The 20,361-nt window shown below is 38.8% G+C and overlaps 1 protein-coding gene and 1 long non-coding RNA gene across 5 annotated transcripts in view; one reads left to right on the top strand and one right to left on the bottom strand.

Annotated features, from left to right (window-relative positions):
* Positions 1-20,361, bottom strand: part of GRM8 (glutamate metabotropic receptor 8) — a 328,287-nt gene that overhangs the window by 271,090 nt on the left and 36,836 nt on the right. The gene's annotated exons all lie outside the window — the stretch shown is intronic.
* Positions 1,117-17,050, top strand: LOC114056989. Its single transcript, XR_003571108.1, has 3 exons — positions 1,117-1,221; positions 12,758-12,760; positions 17,040-17,050. It is a non-coding gene; the product is annotated as an uncharacterized LOC114056989 (long non-coding RNA).

Genomic DNA, 20,361 nt, shown 5'->3' with positions numbered 1-20,361 from the left:
CCACAAAAGATGCAACATCTACAAAACAAATTCAGAAAGTCTGGGATGCACTTTAGGGCAAAATATTAAAAGGAAATTTATGCATTATGAGCATTTTTACAGCTGGAGCACATCTTGTCCCACTGTGCAACACTGTGTAACTCCAGGAAGATGAGAATTCATCTAAGGACAGCTTAAACTGTCATCAGTGTTCTGTGTAAGAGAGTCTATTGATAAATGTTTAACAATGGCATTTACTCAGTATGGGAGCTCTACTCCAGTATTTCCACACCATTTTAAACCCTGGGGTTTGGTCTCTGAAAACCAACTATGTTAAGCAGTTGCACATTAGATTTTCCAACATCTGTAGGCAGTCTCTTTCTAAATATTTTAAGCCCAGCTGAGGTCCAGGCACTGAATGATAAACTCGAGAAGCAGCAGATCAAATGAGTAATATTCATACTGAGATCACAAGGAGGGGGGATGGAGGGGACCTTGAGCTTGCAAATGGCTGTTAGCTCTTCCTTCACAGAATCTTATGTTCTCCAATCATCAGATCAAACGGGAAGCCAAGGATGGCCAGATAGCTTTAGGGACTTCTTAAACTATTAAAATTCTCTCTCTACTTTTTGGGAAAATCCACACTCAATTATGTGTATCAATATGTTAGACTTGTGTCAGCCTCTGCTAAGCACAGTGTGAACTCTGATATTTCAAAGCTTTTCTAGCCCTATTTTCCTCATTAGAGCTCGTCATGTCAGTGTCTGAAACTCTAATCTCCTTTGATGAGTTTGACGAAAAATACACAAAAATATATTAGTCTGAACTAGGAAAGTGAACTTTTTACTATTATTCAGCAGTAACAAATTTACCTAGTAGCTCATGAAGTAACTCCTCAGTCCAAAATAGGTTTCCTTTACATTCATTTAATAATTAGTACCATAGAGAACAACGCAAGGAACTTCAGAGTCTCACCCATGGGGACATACAGTTGTCCACAGGAATTTTTCTGATTACCGAGACCATCACTAAGGAAGGAAGGAAGTATGAGATACAGGAAGAAAGGGGAAAGCATTGTTATGGACTGCCCAGGGAAGTGGTGAAGTCACCACCCCTGCAGGTGTTCAAGAAACCACAACATGGCACTTAATGCTGTGGTCTAGTTGACAAGGTGGCGATGGGTCAAAGATTGGACTCTGTGACCTTGGAGGTCTTTTCCAACCTTAATGATCCTGTGATTTTGTGAAGAGCAGGGTGTTCTCAGCAGAATGCAAGATGGGTGCTCTGCTTAAAGGACGGTTCTGACCTTTGCATTCACTTTTTACAATGGCAAGGCCACTTCAGCTTACACCACTGGCTGAGCAGTAGTACTACCCTTTTGCTACCCATGCTACCAACTTAACGTCATGAGATACAAGTGACTGAAAAATATCATGGGGAGCAACAGTGAATTCTATATTGTTGACGGCTCTCTCCACAGTCGTGAAGAACGTGCAGATATGTAAACAGGACTCAGCTGGCCAGACACATATGTCCAGTGCTTTAGTGGGTGCTTTCACATATTCTAGAGTATGCCGCCTACACTTCAGCTATAGCCCAGAAAGCCCAGCTTTCCATTAATCTCCTTGCCCCACGCTAATGGCTTCAATGCCTCATATCAGAGTGCATTAAGGAAATCCCTATGATTCACTATAGCTATGGATTCCTTCTGCAGCACAGACAGTTCATATAGGATTATAAAACATCACTTAAACCCATGTATTACAGACTTGGAAGAAGAAAAATTAAAAGTATCCCTTTTTCGTGTTTTGAGGTGATTTTTCTTTGATTCTTAAAACAATCAGACTTGGCAATTAAATAATTTTACCTTGATTTTTTAGCCTTAAAAGTTACAATTAAACATTAGCCAGTGCCTAGTCATTTCCAAATAAGTTCAGTATTTCCTGTATTACCACAGTGAAATGTTAAGTCCAGTTGCTACCAGTAGAAAAGTTGAAGAAAAAAGTAAAACATTTCCAATCGAAGATTGCAAGTTATCTATGAATTAATCTCTAGGGACAAGGGTGTGATATCCAAGTCTTCCTTTCTATTCAAAACGTACTTTAGTTTAGATATATTAGTGTGGTTGCAGAAAAAAGATATCCTCCTTCACATGGTTCCTTAACATCATATGGCAATATCTCTTCTTTTCCATCATTACCAGATTTCCATTATGATTTCTGACTTGAACACTATGTTTTATCATTATATTGATCCATGGATTATCTTAGCAATAACACCATAGCAAAGAGAGAGACAAAAACCCAGGCAACCGGTGTGAGAGCACAACTTTGTATAACATAGTATGTTATGTTGTCACTGGTTTGAAGACTCTCTGCAACAACTCCTACAGAATTTCAGAAAGCTGTGAAAACCAGCATGAACTGGACAAGCACATTATAAATGGAAAGGTTTACAAGGGAGGGTGAGGTGAAAAGGGGCAATTTTCTAAATAAAAGTATTTTTCTGTGTATATCATATACATACACAGATGGACACACATGTACCATGTGCTGGGCCCCTTTTCCTTCCTTTATGACAGACAGTATTTCATATTTCCCCATTTGGGAATCTACCCAAATTTTATTTCTAAGTTGATATGCTGACTGACTCAAATTGAACAAGATCAGCTTTAGGAAAAGCACCGCTTAAAGCGAGTAAGCTCACTTGAAAAAACAGAGAAATCTTGCAGAGGTTTCTTACCTGTACAGCAGTATATTCTTAGCTTCTCCATTAAAAGGAGATAATTAGAATATGGAGGAAATATTTTTAAAATAGTTCAAAGACATTTCTTATTGAACCTATTTCCTATGTATATGTACTTTTCCCTGAAATTTTCCCCCTTTCTTCCTATATCTCATACTTTCTTTCCTCAGACATTTCAACAATCTATAGTTCTCTTTTGCTCTCTTCTTGAAGTTCTCTCTTTTCTCTATGTGTATATCTTCTTCCTAGTTATCCCTTTTCCTTCACACCTGTTTTCTCTACTTCTCACTCCCTCTTCCTCGACAATTTGACTGAACTCAGAAGGAAGAGTAGACAGTGACTGGTTCCTTAAGAGTGACTTAGGTTTCTGAGTTCCAGCTTTGCTTTACTCTTTTGACAACACATGCACAGAGATACCTGGTTTTTCCACTTCGCCCTGTGGAAAGGGCAAAAGGGAACTCCTCTTCTATGAAATACGGCTGGACAGGGTCACCCCTTGCTCTTGTCTACTGAGTAAGGCTTCCTTCCCTGTCATAGGCATTTTTGCTCTCTGACTGCATTGGGAACACATTCACAAAGTCAGCAAAAGCAGTATTTGATGTAGGAAAAAAGCCTATATTGGATGAGCATTTCTGCAAATTCTCCTTTTCCCTATTTTTATTCATTGCAATTTAAGTACAAATCAGTTTACTGTTATCACCACCATACAGCCTTGTTTGAGTGTGTTAGCTTTAGCCTTGCTGGGTAGTGCAATGGAGATTTCCTCCCTAGCTGTGACTCTCCAATATCTCTAAGTCCAAATACAGAATGATATATGTCTTTTTGAAGGTTCTTAAAAGTTCTCCTCAGTTAGCTTGATCCTGTAAGTCTGGCCCCACCATCAACATCCTACTTCAGCAGCTCAGCAGGATGATGAAAGAAGAGGGCCTGAGGAGCTTTCAAAAAGTTCATAAAGCTCCCCCACTCAATTTTTTTCCCATTTCAGCAATCCCAGTAACACCTCATATTTCTGACAGGATGTCAGGAGTCAGAGGCAGAGTTTACTGACAACCACTTTCTAGTGCCCTGAGAAGCAGCTCCCCTGCCTCACCTTTGCTATGCAGCAGAGCCAGGCGGTGCTTCAGTTAGCAGCCAAGGGAGCCTTGGCCCCAGGGCTCCACACAAACCACTGCTTTCAAGTAAACGGGGTGAAATGCTCATGCCAGCCCATAATATATTTCACATAATTCAGTGTCTTTCTTTGGGTAGAATAAGAAACCAGTTAGATCTGTTCTGACCAAATACTGGGAGCTTCAACACACTTCAACTGTTTTTTCCCATGACTGATACAAAACACCTGTTTTTAAACCCAGCTTTAGTACAGGTGTTTCAAAGAGAACCCCACGCTTATCTGACAGTGTTTCAGTCTGCACTTACTGTATGCAGTCCATCACTGCACTGATCAGTAGTCTTTGGAAATCTCCTCTTGTATATTGTGCACAAATGATTTGTATTAGGAACTAGAGTACCACTGTAACGCTTCGGAATACTACAGCAGCTTTTGATGAGTGAACATCTTTTATTTTGAAATTGTCCTCCCTCAGTCTGTTGCTGCATATGTTAAAAGACCCCATCAAAAGCAAAATTACACTAAACTAGATTTTAAAGTGTCAAGTGCATTGAATAAACATTGGAGACATCAAAAGCCTGAGTGGATGCTCCTGATGACAAGTGGTGTGGGAATGCCAGCCTGTTCTGAGCCTGATACAATTCCATTTCTATCTACTTACTGAAATTGCTTCTCAAATATATTTCTGCATATCAGTGTCACCTATCCAGTTCCAGGCAGTGGAAGAATTGGTTTAAAATTGCCAACTGAAAGATATCAACACATTTTTTTTTTCCATGGAATATCAATGTCGTCTACATCTCTTTCAAAGAAAAAAAAAAAAAAAAAGAAAAAACAACCCACACAACTTTGAAGCATTTGTTTTTGATGTCTTTAGTCTGTCTTCCCTTTCACAGTTTGCAGATCTTAGTTTTTAATCACAAAGGCTAAAAAGCACTGAGGTTTATTGAAACAGAATTTGTGGGCTTCATGAGCATGTGGGCTGCCTATGTAACATGAGGGGAAGTTGAGCACCTTGGAATGGGATTCACCTAATACTTCCTGAGCTAGCTAGTCAAAATACTAAGCAAGAAGTGTGTCCACAATCACATTTCTTTTGTAGACCAAAGTCATCTTTCACACATAAGATTCATCCAGATATCTCTTCTAAAAACAGTTCTGGAGAAGAGGATAATGTTGCCAACTCTGTTTATTTTTTTAAAGAAAAGCTAGTTCTCACTGAATTCACACTTATACACTTGCACCTTCACTCTTAGTTGAGAGCCGTTCTTTTGTGTAGGGCTGATGGGAGGTTATCAACTCTCTTTCCTCTAGGCTAGAAACCAATGCAAAAAGAGTTATAGCAAAAGCCAAAGGATCAAACATGGCTCTTACGTCACCTTCAGCATGCATACAGCCTGAACCATATCTCCCAAGGGATTGCTCTGAACACTGGCCAGACTGAGATGGGAAGGACTCTCCCATCCTCCCATGGCAGCAGGATCCTGCATGGATAAGTTGCATAAAGCTGGAGAACAAAACCAGTGTAGCAGACAGAATTGCAGAGCTCTGCACTATATCTGAGCTGGTGCAGGTGCCAGGGTCTGGCCTTGACTTCTTGATGTACGTTTGACATTGAATAAAATATCTGCCAAACATTTAGGCAATAAGGTAACTGACAAGGTGACAGCCCTTGTGGGGAAATGCAGTCACAGAATTGCAAACGTTAAGAGAACTTCACTGGCCAAAATTAGATAACATAAGTTTCACAGATCCAAGAGCAGATCACAGACTGAGATGCCTGAGTGCCACTTTAGGCACATAAGAGGGTTCTGTGAGGTCTTACTTTTTCCATCTGGGCTAGGTAGTCCAAATATAACTCTTCAGATCTGTGAAAACAATTAAGGGTTACAGTTGCACTATGCAGTTTCGAAATGAATCTGCAAATCTTCTGTATCAGATTTCTAAAGAATTGCAATTTCACTCCCTATTAGGATAAGAGAGATTTCTGCCTGACAGATTCCCCATACAATTGAATGAAGTTATTTTCTATATGTCTGTACATCAATCAGTTTCCTATCTCTGAGCATTTTTCCCTTTCCATTTTTTACGCGTTATAATATATATCCTTTCCATTCATTCAGTTTGACTGAGCCAAAAATTAACAATATTTTACTCGAGAGAGAAAATGTTTGGCTTTATATACACAGGTGTCACAACAATCAGACTCTAACAAAGAGTGAATGGTTTCAAATACACTTCTTTATGCACAAAGTTTTGTACAGAATACGCAAGAGCAAAAGCAGAGATACTACCAATGCTGGTGGCCAATAGCCCCAGATTCCCTCTGGCACCCTGGTGTCAAAGCATAAGGCACCTTCTGAGGCCAGCTGACCTCTGCACAGCCTGGTGGGCACAAGCCTCAGTGCTAGAGTCTCCAGAGCCTGCTCTGTTCTTCAGCCAACCGCAGAGAAAAACTCGATTTTCAGACAGGCAGTTGGCTGCAGATACCCAGGCCCTGGTACGGCATCCAATGCTCTGCCTCTCTAGCCAACAACTGGAGAACCACAGGCGAGAACAGCGTAGGGTCCCTCACCCCAGCGCAGCCTCACTGGAGGCAGAGCATGACCACAGTGCCATGGCAGGTTGGAGCCACAGGGCTCATCCCCCTGGAGTGTGAGCAAAGGCTTTGCATTTTATTTAGTACCCTGAGAACGAAAACTCCCTCTGAGCATCTGCAGCTCAAGAAGGGCACTAGAGCTGTTGCCTCTCTGTTGAGTCCCGTGGGATCGCAGCCAGGAGCTGTCACACAGAGGGAACTGTGCTGCACCAGGACACATGGAGCACCTCAACAAAGCCAGCATTTCTGTAACACTTCATTTACTGTCCTTCTAGTCAGGGATACATCAGTGGGAATGAGACACTAAGTGCTCAGGTAGGATCAGCACTTAAAGGCCTATAGACTAAGTTACAGGGGCACAAAAAAGCTCAGCAAGTACCGGTAGCTGGCTAGACAGGAGATCATTTAAATCTTCGCACAAGGGCTAGGCCAACCTTAGTATACCAGCACTTCTCCACAAGACAGTTTTTATTTCCCCGCCTCACTCACCAGGACTGGTCATTTCAAATCAAAAACTACTGCTATTATTAGTAGTATTTTCACAGACTTTCCTGACAGAAAAAAAATAAACAAAAAAACCCTCTTCAGACCTCTGTTTCACAGTTTGGATGCATCTGGGTCACACAATACAGAATGTACCTGAAGAAGCCTTTCTGCATGGGAATTACTGAGTTGTCCCCATGCTACCATTTCAGCCCAGACTGTGGAATTCTCAGTCTCAGAATAAACTTCCAGAAAGATAATTAAAATAAGACTTTCATGTCATGTGAACATCAACCACTCCTTAATACAGCTCTTGAAGATATAAAAAAACTCTAAAGCATTTTTCCTATATTTCACAGAAAATAAGATGTCCAAGTCCCAAACTATTTCATTTCACTATTCAAGTGCTTATTAAGGTCAAGGAAGCTTCCCAGGCATGTGGAATTTTACCTGAAAGCAGCAGCTGAAGTTTCAAAATAAAACAGATGATCAGAAATGTGATATTTTCACACACATCTTTTTTCAAAAAAAACTTCTATATACACACCTACACATTCTCAAGAAATAAGGAACACTTGAGATTCTTCTCACACTGCATCAATTTCCACATCTTATCTCACTTCAGCTCATGCCTGCTGTAGAAATGAAATCTAATAAAAAAAATTAACCTGTGCAAACCTACCAGTTAATAATAAATTCCTGGTGGATAGTCAGAATAGATTAATATTTTTTATCTGTTTAGAATGCAAAAAGTAGCATGTTAAATACTGAACTCTGCTTCAGAATATGAAAAAATATATTATACTTTTTATTGACTGTAAACATTCAATATAAAGAACAGTTGGAAGGTAGAGTCTGGAATACCTGCTTTGATTAGTCAACAGATGTTCTATGGAGTCAAAACTTACTTACTCCTTGAATTTTGACTTTTATTGTTAACTCAAACAATAACAAAATAGAAATCTAGGCTGCTTTTTTTTCCCTCCAACCGACTACAGCCACAGCAGCTCTCTAAAAACCATCTCTAATACTTCATTATAGCTGCTTGAGGGAAAGTTTCCTATATCTCAGATAATTTGCACCTGCTTGTATGAGTCACCTGTTAGTACAGCTGCTTCTTAATGATAGTGCCTTGCAGCTGAGATAAGAGAGAATTCAACAACTAAAGATCAGGAGGTGATTTGACAGTCTAATACATTAGTTTCTTCAACTCACAGAAAACTTATTTCCTTATAAAAATAAAATCATTACACGATCCAGTAGCTAAAATAAGGAAAGTAAAAAAATTAGGACTAGAAATCAGATAAAGATATTGAATGCCAAAAGTAACAAATAACTGAAAAACTTTTCTGGACTCTACTTCTTGATATCTAGTGTAAGACAGAAGAGTACAGTCTGGACTTCAGATCAGCAGACTTCAACTTATTCAGGAAACTGCTGGGTGTGATTCTATGGCAGGTGTGAAAAGGAAAGGAGTTCAGGAAAGTTGGCAGGTCTGTCAGACAGCATCCTACAAGTTCAAGAGCAATCCTCATCAATATTCAAAAAGACCATCAACTTTACCAGAAAATCAGCATGACTGAAGAGGGAACCTATGGTGTGGAGATTTTAAAAGGCAATATACAGGAGGAGGATGCAGGGATCAGGAATAGGAGTTCAAAAAAAAAAAAATCATGCCTGACCACCCTGATATCTCTCTACAGTATAGTAATGGGGTAATGCAGAGAGCAGGGGATGCCATTTACATTGACTTTAGCTTTTGACTCCATACCCCACAGTATTCTGGTATCCAAGCTACAACTTTACAATGTGCTGGTGAAGAACTGGACAAGCGAAAATCCAGTTAGACTATCAGGGAAGTGTCATGACTAAAGGGCCATACTCCATCTGGAAGCTAGTAACAAGTTGACTACCATAGGGGTCTATCCTGGAACCCATCCTGTCTCACATATTCACCAGTGACCTGCAGGTTACTGAGATGATGGAGTACACTCTCATCATTACACCAAACTGGGGGAACACTGGATATGCTGCAGGGCACGGCTCTCATATAAAGCGACATACACAGGCTTGAGAAACATGCCAATAGGGTCCTCATGAAATTCAGTAAGGACAAACGCAAATCCTTGCCTAAGAAGGAAATCCTTGCAATGCTACAGACTGGAAAGTGATGAATGGGGAGCGGCTCTGCAGAAAAGGCCCTTGATGACAGCAGCATGAGCCACCCTGGCAGCAAAGAGGACCAGCAATATCCTGAGCTGTAGTAATAGGAGCAGTATATAAAAGTAAGGGATTATCACCCTCCATTCATCACTTGTTAGACCATACTTGGAATACTGTGCAGAGTTTTGGGTCACCCAGTACAAGACAGAAAGGGATAAACCAGACCAAGTTCGGCAGAGGGCCACCACGGTGACTGGGAGCTGAAGTCCTTGCCCTGTGAGGAGAATTTGAGCTAGCTGGCATTGCTCAGCTTGGAGCAAAGTAGGCTCCAGGGGAACCGAACACCAATCCTCCAGCATCAGAAAATATGGTTAGACTTCACAGCCAGGTGGTGGCAGAGTGAAAGACGAGACAAAAGCTGAAACAACAAAGGCTCAGACTGACATGAGGACAAACTTTTTCACCATAAGGACAGTCAGACAGTGTGACACACTGCCCAGAGTCTCCCTCCATTCTTGGGGGTTTTCAAGACCCAATCAGATAAAAATCAGATCTAAGCAACTGACATGATCCCATAGCTTACCCTGCTTTGAGCAGGAGACTGTCTCATCCTACCTTACTGGTGACTAGACTGAGCTTTAAGTTGTCCTCAGTGCTCTCTGTAGTTCATCAAGAAAGATAGGAACTACCACTGCGCAATTCACATCTAAATGGACTAATAAACCTCTACTGGAAACCTACTGGTCTCCAATGACTGCAGGGAGAGGCTGGATTAAAGTCCCAGCCTCAATAATATTCGGATATCTTTCTGTGTACCAAAGAACCACCAAATATTTGCCTCCATTCTGATGTAAATATAAAAGGTAAATGGAAGTAAGCATCATCTGACCTAATTTTAGTCCTTCTCTATGCCCTGACAGAGGAAAGTAAATAAAATACAGTCACTGAAAACATGAAAGAACCTAAACCTGTACAGATTTTGTTGCTACCTTAAGAATTTCAGCTTCACAGTCAGGTTTTGGGGTTCCTTTCTCTAAAACTTCCCGTAAATAAAAGAAGGTATATCAAATTTCATACAGTAAATCATGAAAATTGTAAAGGAGGTTTTAAAAATGCTGCTGAACCTCAGCAGCAAACATACATGAAAGATTTTGTAGTAAATAAAGAGAATTCCAACTATATCGGCAGGAATAGCAAAGAAGGGGATATTGCATTGAACCAAGAAATAAACACCCTTGATTTCTTAAAATATGTGTATATGCACATGCACATAGTGTAGGAATAGACCACAGCAAGAAGTGAGGTCCAGTGACTGTTACTAAGAGTGGTACTCCTCCCTGCAGCAGCTCCAGTGGGGCACTCCTCACTAGCAAAATGCCAAGGAATTTTTTGGCTCCTCATGCATCCTGATTTGATACCATAATATAGGCAGTAAATAATGTAAGGCGCCTCTCTCTGTTAAGGTCCAGTTCCCAGAGGTACGTGGTGTTCTCACATGAGAGGCACCATTAGCACTAAAGACCACTATGAAAGATGACTGCCAAGACTTCCTACTCTTTTTCATTTACCAAAGCAGTGTCTTACTGAGAATGACAGTCTTCACCATCTAGAAAACTCAAGATATTTTAGCAACATGATCTTTTTGTATATGCAAAAAAAAAAAAAAAAAAAAAAAAAAAAGACAAAATTCCACCAACCAGTTAAAAAGGTCAATTTCACTGCAGCAGAGATGAAAAACCTTATCTGTATTTCTGCCCTTTCCACATCATTTTGAAGATGTTGTTCATAAAAATGTCCATCTCATCTAATCAGTTTCTTTCTCTTAAATACCGCAATGTTAAACAGCTCTTGAAAAAATTTATTAATTTTTATAAGCATTTACCTCTTCCTCCAAAATACATTGTATCAGATTTATTTTGCTTTCTAATCTCAGCCTTTACAGCTACCATTCCAACACAAGTGCCACTTCAGCTCTAGCCCCCTCAGCATAATGGGCCTTTTCTCGTCCTGTGTGTCCTAGACCACAAAAAAATCTCTATGGTTAAGCGATTGTGAAAATAAGTAAGGGGTCTGGTTGCTAAATATTTCTGAAGGTAAGAAAGATCATTTACTTGTTATCATGTTTACCATCTAGAAAGTAAGAATAATGTAATTAAGGTATAATGTTTCCTTTGCACATTATCCAACTTTCAGGAATGACAGAATTCCACATTACCAAAATGGTTCCAATTTTGTCAAAACTAAAAATATTTCTAAATACATGCTTTAAGAAATCTTCAGTCTTTGTAATTAGGAATCAAACTTCTATAATTCCTTTAATAAAGCAACATACTAACTATGCTACAAATAAATCAAATAAATTAGGCATAACAAACAATTAAACAGATGACATTTAAAATTAATTTTCTCTACTGGAGGGAACACAATTTAAATTGGTGCTGAGCCTAGCACTCTCCTTGTGGATATTCTTTCAAATGCAGTGACATTCAAAACCTTCATAACATTTTCAGAGACAAGTCTATTTCCATTTTCCAGTATTTGAGGTTCACTTTTAAGGCAGGTTTTTTTCAATTACCAAACTTCTCTAGAAATGCTTCATGTCTTAAAGTTTCTGCTCAGCTCCATAGTATGTAATTGCAGAACAGCTGCACAGTCATACCAACCACTGATAAAAAGGCATTACAAACTTCTAAGCAAATCATATTTATAATGCATAATATTAAAGGCCAAAGAAAATCAGTAGCACTTCAAGGCAAACTTCTGAAAATAGGGCAAGAGCATCTTGGGAAAGCGGTAAACACTGTGCAGCAATGAAAAGATGCAGCTGTCTAAAACATAACTTCTGTAGAGCACACTGAAAAGAGAATTACCTTACTTTCGACTGTACTTTGTCTCCCAAATTAAAGCATTATTTACAGTTAACTACTTCAACAATTGGGCTCAAAAACTGTTAAGAGTCCAGCCCGGCAAAAGCAGGCACCTGTAGGAGTTACCCAATTCTATGCACATGGGTTCTCTCCCTGACTTCACATATTTCAGTACAGCAAAGATTTGCCCCCATAAGCTATTTCAGGTGATCCAGAAGCCACAAAGGAAATGCTCTATTTACTACTCTGAAAGCTTTTCTCTAATACTTCATTTGTAATGCTATAACTGAAGACTGGGTCTGTAGGAATCAGTGGATTAAGGCTCTGTACAGGCAGTCAGCAAGGAAATCTAGCAGGTGCACATTTCACTTGCAAGCTTTACTTAACAATTGTCATCACATGCATACACATTTTCTGCAAAGCATCAAATGCTAAAAACAAAGCAAAGACACTTCATATTCACTAGAAGGTGACAGACGAGTTTTTAGAAACTGCAAAATGCAATAGAATATTTCACCTAGATCATTTTCAAGAAAAATAGGAAGCCAAAAATGAGATGATGAATTTAATTTTTGCTTTGCTGCCTGAAAGAACTAAATGTAGAATGGTCTCTTCCTCTTGGACTGTATGTGTCACTGCCATCAGCAGAAAGGAGCGCTATGCATGTGAATTGAGGGTAGAACAACTCTGGCTCTGTGTATGCCTTCTGGAGTGTGAGAAGGTAGCAGTGAATTTGCTCTAAATGAAAGAAGTGGGAAGCTGAAGTGGCCATTTTTGTAGCTAGCACATTGCTAGAGATTTTAAATTGAATAGATAGTTCAAGAAACCTGTTTCTGACACATATTACATCCATAGGTTTAAGACTACAGCTAGTCCATTTTATATTGACACATATATATAAATATATATTAAAAAATAAAAAAACAATAGGTTGTTAAAACATCTGAATTATGACATAAATAAGATTTATTCTTGGGAAAAAGCCTCAGGGGAACAGTTCTACAGACAAGTCCCTGCAAGGAAAATGCTTCCAGGGAATGCCTCCCCAGACAAATCTTCTGCTTTGCCTCTGGCAAAATGCTTTTGGCAAAATGCTTCTGAAAGATGATGACTCTCTTGACAAAACCTGTGCTCTCTCTCTCAGAGTACCCAAAGCCAGGCTTTCATCACTACAAGAAGCAGCCCATCAGTGGGATGAGCTCACTGTCTCTAACCAATAAAAATAAAAACTGGAACCAATTACTGCTGTATGCCAATGATTACAAAGCCAGAGATTTCCATAATCACAGTTATTATAAATATTTGTACTCTGATTAGGTAATAGTGACAAATAACTGTCAGGAGTATGGGATTTATGCATGATAAAGTTATTCAGAAATAATCATACCGAAGTTATGCAAATCAGTCCTCACCAACCAATGTGACTGCAAGGATTTGCATAGGTGATTACAAATGTGCAGTAATGCATATGTAACTCTAGGCTCTTGCCTGCCTGAGAGACCACTTCTGTGGAGTACTCAGTTATTTGAAAAATCCTGAAGTTACACTGGTACTGAAATTTCATCTTGTTTTTCACTGTCTTTGTGTTATCTGGTACAAGTGTAACTGTTAAGAAATTCTCATGCCAAAGAAACCTTAAATCATAAACTCACAACAAACAAGATTACTATAGTTCCCCTCTTTCTCACTAATCTATTTAATCTCTCACTAGCCTCTTGCTGCAGCTACATCCCTTGAGGAAAGCCTTTTCAGTCCCTATGAACACTACCTAAGAGTGAAAAAACAGAAAGTAGGAAGTGACTGTATTTACTACAGCACAGAATAAGGATACCATAGCACACAGACAGACAAACATTCTGTACAAATATTCAGGAAATGTCAAGGGTTTTTAAAGAGATGTTTCAAGCATATTGCTATAGCTAAAACACAGTAGCCATGCATTTTTGCACAAAACCCTTTAGGGCTAGAAAATTAATAGCAATCTCCAAGTTATAGTATCAATTTTCCCAATTTTGGATTCCCTATCTCTTCTGGTTAGTATGGAATAAAGAGCCTTACAACACTAGCTTTTTGGTACTGCAGAAAAAGGCAGGGTGGGGGAAGGATTGTAACTTTACAAAAGATTAAGCATTTTCATGACTTTTCTACCTAAAGTGCTTGTATTCCAGTTTAATGCTTGATCTGAATATATTTGATACATCAAATTTTCTGCACATAATATTGACAATGTTGATATAGGGTAACAACATGGAATATCTGGTCACATCAGAGTTTAAACTTGAGACCCCATCCTGTTTTCCCTAAATCATGTTGAAGCCAGAACACAAAAGTACAAATTCCCCTTATACTTCCAAAAGCAATCCAGCCCTCCAACCTGCTTGCACAACCCTTTAAGAACTTTTCTGCTTGTCTAAAAGTTCCTTTGGCATCTGAAGTATGTCTTCCATAAGAACATATGTTGAATACACTGTTAGTATTTCTGTTGATCTTTTTTTGGGAAAACAGCATTTATTCACATAATGCAGGGAACTTCAATTCATAACATCAGCTCTTTCAACACTTGTATTTCCTAATGCAACCACAAAGTACGTTGTTCTTACGTGGGCCATTTCTTATCTGCTTTTCTGTACCTATTGTGCTGTTCTCTTCTGTTGTCAGTGCACGACTGTAAGGAAGAAATTATATGCACTTTGCAAATAGAAATATCACTGAAGACATTTGAAGCTAATTACAAAGAATCCTATGGTAAGCTCTTTGCAATATTAAAGACAATGAATACAAAATTTTTAGACATACTTATTCAAATAATTTACAACTAAATACTATCAGAGCTGAGTAGGTTTCTCTACCCCAACAATAACTTCAAGATTTCAAAATATTTTCTGTTCTGCATGAGGACAGAAACACAACTTGTCCAACTTTTCCACAAAAAAACCCCAAAGTTACAGTTTACCATATAAGATGTTTCTAAGAGGTGGAAAATCAAAATTTAAATGTCTAACTCAGAACCCAAAAGTGTTACAGTGGTATTTCAGTTGGGTTTGGGGTTATCTGGAAGCTATACGTGTTTATAAGCACAGAAACTGCCTAATGGATCTGGAAAACTTTCAATGATTAGAGTTTCAGCAAAACTAGACATTTCCATTAAAAAGTTTGATTCATCTAGTTGTCATTTTCAAACAAAAAAAGGAAATGTTCATCACAAAATTCAAGACAAGCAGTAGTTGCTAGTATCCAAATGTTGATATAGTACTCATTTTATCTTTATGGAGTTTTTTATTATTATTCTGTAGCAAGTGAATCATTTGTCAATCAAAATAAAATTACAGTCAATTTCAGACTGTGGTGCTCACTCAAACCAGCTATCTAATTAGAAGTAGTCAACGTTATGACTCATAAACTAATGAGATCTCCCCTTTTGATTTTGTCAAAAAGGAATAGGGATTAACTCACTTGAGAAACCGTTTTCCCATTTTGAACATTAGACCACAGCAATCATGAGATCAAAAGCAATCTATTAAAAGGGTTTATTCCATATGTATTCTATAAACTTAATGCATAATATCCTATTAGGAAATTGTGAGTTCTTATCTCATACTGGAAGAACATTCCAAAATTCACTTGCAGAATTGCTCTTCCATTTATTTCTTACATTCAAAAGAAATAAAACCTGTCACTTTAGCCATGGCAAAGGCTAACTTGCAGACAAAGTAAAGCTCTTTCTCACAAAACTGAGAAAGTTGCAATTGCTCTGTCTATATATACCAAAAAAAATTGTGGGGATAACATCAACATGCATTGGTTGCTTGTCATCACCAGGAACTGAAAACAGGTTTTAGTTCATTTTTCCTATCACTAAAAAGTGCTAAGAACGTCTGAGGGTTTCTCTGTTGTTTTGCTTTTTAGAGAAAAGCTTTATACTTTTAAAATTAAGTATCTAGAATACTAATGCATAGTTAATATTCTGAATCTATTTTTTACACTGATTTATTTTAATCTGCTCTTTTTTAGTTAAAGAATGTAAGCCCACCCCCAGAATGACTAATTTAGGCACTGGTGTATATACACTTCTAGTGCCTGCTGAACTTACATGTAATCAGTGTGACCAGCTTTAAATAAATTCCGTATATTAAGGTGAGTGTCGTCACCACACAGCACCAGGGTACTCGCAAAGAGGACAAGTGTCACTAGGCTGTCTAGTAGGGTACAACTCAGGAAGGTAGCTCTTACTCCTGGAAACCTATGTTTAGTTTGCATGACATTAACACTGGTGAAAAAATACATAAAAATAAATGCAGTATCACCTAACTCCTCTCAGTTAGAATCAAGTTGCCTTTGTGGTGGCTCTTTTGCCTGATGGAACTGGCACTCCTCGTTGCACAAAAGACCACAGTCTGATGTGCTGCAACAGCTTTGCCCCATAGAATCACAAAATTTTTTAGGCTGGAAAAGATCTCTAAGATCATCAATTGCAATTGTTAACCCAGCACTACCAAGTTCACCGCTAAACCATGTCCCTAAGTATTGTAAATAAGTTCAGGGATGATGACTCAACCACTCCCCTGGGCAGCCTGTTCCAACACTTGACAAACAAGCCAGGCATCTGGCAACTCCCAAAGATGAAAGAAATGTGTGGTGAGGTCCTGACCAGGTTAAGACAGACTTGTGGTATCCCATTTTTGTTGCTTACAATCCCAGAAGGTCCCATGCCCAGGAAACAGTAAAACAAACGGGGATATTTCTCAAGTTGTTTTGTCATGATCTCTGCAGGGTATATGGTGAATTCCATCGAGTAGCTGCCTACAGTCCTCTCTGTTCTCTGCCTGCCGCCTTTTCAGCACACAAGAGTATTCAGTGCTCCCTGCATCGTGGGATGAGCAGAAAAGCAGGAAAAAAGCTACATTCCTGGAACAGACTTTTAAGCACTTGGGATTCCCCTTCACAATACTTGCAGTGATCATTATTCCTTGGTTACCTTTCTGCTGCAGAAGCAGAGCTGGTGCTAGTAGGGAAAATTTATGAATCTCATTACATAAAATTAAATCAATGCATACTGAGGTTGCGGACACAGCCTGTCTGGGGATGACCCAATCAGACTTATACAGGTTTGAGTCTCAGGTAACACAGAAGGCTAAAGACTCCAAACTTGACATGTCAGATACAAACTACTCTGTTTGGTAAGTCTGAAAACCAGTAATATTCTAAATGCTTACTCATCTCTCTTTTTTCTAGCAATATTTTAAGCTTTTCTACAACAAATATTCTTCCAAACTTCTCTCAGTATCACTGATATGTTTCAGGAATAATATCTGTGAAGGGTTTCACAAAGTACATTAGCTCCAATCTGTACTTCCTAAGTGAAAACTTTTATGGCTTTGAACACTGAAACAGAAGGTTCATGTGACAGCTTAGCTTGATTTGTAATTAATAAATCCACAGGTCACTCAGCAAGAGTTCCTACTGCAAAGGATTGTTCTTTCAAATATTAGGGCAGGAGATGACTCCAGCAAGGTTGAGGCTGATGGCCAGCTAATTTGGGCAGCACATGATGCTGAGCATCTGCTCTGAAACAGATGCTAAAGCTTCTTTCTCTTGCAGACACACTCCTCCCTTCTGTCTAGAGGTTCTGGTAGATGGTGCAAATAGAAAAGGTAGGGGCATACTGGAGAAATCTTGATGGTCTTAATTATATCTATTCCACATAGCTCAAGTTCATAATTCCATCCAAATACTAAGGCTCTATCTCAAAGGGCATCCATATGTGTGCTCCACTTCAGACAAGCGGCCTGATTTTTGGGAGCCTGATCACCACAGTGGGATAGCTGACCACTCAGAAACTCTGCAAAATACGCCAAGATGAATAAACCTTGGTCAGGATTAAACCATTAGTGTTTTATGAGTGTCTTCACCGAAAATACTTCATAAAACTTTAAAAACCTGAAAAAGCTGCTAATCTGTTGACCCCAGTTATTGAACAATATCTCTAGGAGCTCTGTGGCCAAAAAGCCAGCAATTAGGCAGCTTGTCTACTAAATCTTCATTTTCGCATGAAATTTGTTTAGAAGACAGAGACAACATCCTTCAATACTTTTCCCCTGAATAGCTTCTAGCTCATTCTACTGAAATTTTAATCGTAAGATATGATAATGTCTCTAAATCCAGTTAGAAAAAGTAACTCCATGAGCAGCATACAATAGAGGTCTTATTCAAATTAACTCACATTCAGATATCACATATGAAAAGAATTTTATGACAGTTTCTTGTAAAAATGAAATCTATTCAGTCTAAACATCGAGAGCTTAGATGTTTGTGTGTAGACAGAGAAATAAATGTAAATGCTAATGAAAACGGAAACCAAGAAACAGATATTTTTAGTCCTTAAATCTTGAAAAGCTATTTTTTAATGTTTTTTTTTCTAATTTTCCCATAAACGTTTTCATCTGATCTTAAAAGACCTCCTAGAATAGAACCAACTATCCTGTTGAACTACGAACTGAAAAGACCAAAGTTTCTTCACATACACTAATTAACTACCACAAGTTAAGAATTCTGAGTCACTACGAAGAGCAGCTAGTTTTGAACTTAGAGGTGAAAGTGTACATACTACAAAGCTCAAAAATGTCAGGGGGTTATATTTACATCGGATTCTTACTCAAAAAAAATTCCTACTGGTGTTGAGGAACAGAAGAAATTATTGCCCTCTGGTGGCCAAAATGGCATTTTTTAAGCATCAAAATTTAAGCAGAGTATATAGGGACAATAATCCCATATATACAATGAAAAATCTTATAGAACACTAATTTTTATTGATATAAATTAGAGAATAGTATGGTCCTGTCTTTCATAGTTTCAGGATATATGCTCTTATTAAATCCTTAATCTAGGTGGAGTTTTTCTCCCTCTTCAAGAGTTTTTGCCAGTTCAAATTTAATTTGTGTGAACATACACCCATGAAATGTAATATCCACCTTTATTCAGTATCAAGAGTAAAGCATGCTAATCATCTCTGTCAACAATAGTTTGCATTTAAACATAGTAATGCATAATTATATCTGTGTCTGAGAGTGTTGTTTTTTTCTAGAGAGCCCTAAAAATGGATGTGAAATGTGAACTCAAGCAACACAGTCAACCTAAGAGTGGTTCTTGTACAAGGAACAGTCAGGCAGGTTTCCCCCATTCCACCCACAGGCAAGAGCCAATTACACTCTTGGTGCCTGGGATTCCATGGTGAGGAGAGAGCGCTGCTGTGCTACAGGAAGAGTGAAACATAGCTCCTGTACTCTGCCATATGCACACACTGTACCATGAGTAGACTCAGAAAGGACACTGCTTTCTGTTGAACAGACTGCCCACACGCCTTTGTATTAGCAAAGAGTGATACAAACATGTATCAAAGCTCACTGCTGACCACCATCTTATATGCCAGAAGGCTTAAACCAACCCTCAATAAGAGCTCTGTGATCATCATCAAGCATCTGTTGACCTCTTGGTTCCTCATCATTTCACAGATGCTTTAGCAGGAGAGACCCCTTAGGTCAGCTCCTTGCTTAAAACTCACAACTGCTCTGTAGATACAGCACAGGAGAGGAGTAATCTGAACCTCTCACACTTCTCTCACAGCCCATCTGAACAGGTCCCACTGCAGTTAAGTACATCTCTGGGGGTCAGTGCGGGAAGTGCAGCCCTCAACCACCCTTTCGTGTCCCCAGCTGCTCCAGGCAGTGAGCCAACACTCCTGCACCCAGAAAACTCACAGGCAATATGTATCCAAGAGCTAATTTACCAACACAAACCTACCATTTGTTTTATCCATGAGAAATTTAAAGGATTCCTTCTTAGAAACTGGCTTAGCCCAACAATTTTGGGGGGAATTAATACTGCTTTTTCATTACTTTTTCTCTTAACTTTATTCCATCACTGTAATTACAGATTCTTGTCACTATTTTAAGCAAAGAATAGAAATGACAACTGAGCAAAAACAATTTACAAGTAAAAAGTGTGTGTGTGGGGAAATAAAAGAAATAAGAATACAAGCCAAAACAGAGCAAAAGCTGCCTATATTAGAAAGGGGTTAAATTAAGTAAGAGAGAGTAAAGGTTATGCTTTTACAGTTTATTGGATGGCTTTATTGAGTTCTTAAAGAAGATAGAAATAGGATGGAGAACTCCTTCCTGAAAGGAAGGGTAAGATCTTTATCCTCCAGCCTTAATGCTTATTCACACAAGCAGTTACTTATTCATGTCAGAAGACGCTTTTTGTGTTGCACAACTGACTTCTGTGCTCACACCCCCTGTAAGCTTAAGCTGTTCTTACCACCTATTTAAATAAGGCTGCTTTTTAGCTAAAGCATTCTTATACCTAAACCTGGCCATTTTATCTAAGCTCAAGTACTGAGTGTTAATCTTCATATATTGCAC

Source organism: Empidonax traillii, unplaced genomic scaffold (genome assembly GCF_003031625.1).
Source record: "Empidonax traillii isolate 1590-97213 ecotype Southwest subspecies unplaced genomic scaffold, ASM303162v1 scaffold110:size1153230, whole genome shotgun sequence".
Classification (NCBI taxonomy): Eukaryota; Metazoa; Chordata; class Aves; order Passeriformes; family Tyrannidae; genus Empidonax; species Empidonax traillii.
The sequence above is the reverse complement of the archived record's forward strand: the minus strand, read 5'-3'. Positions and strand labels throughout refer to the sequence as shown.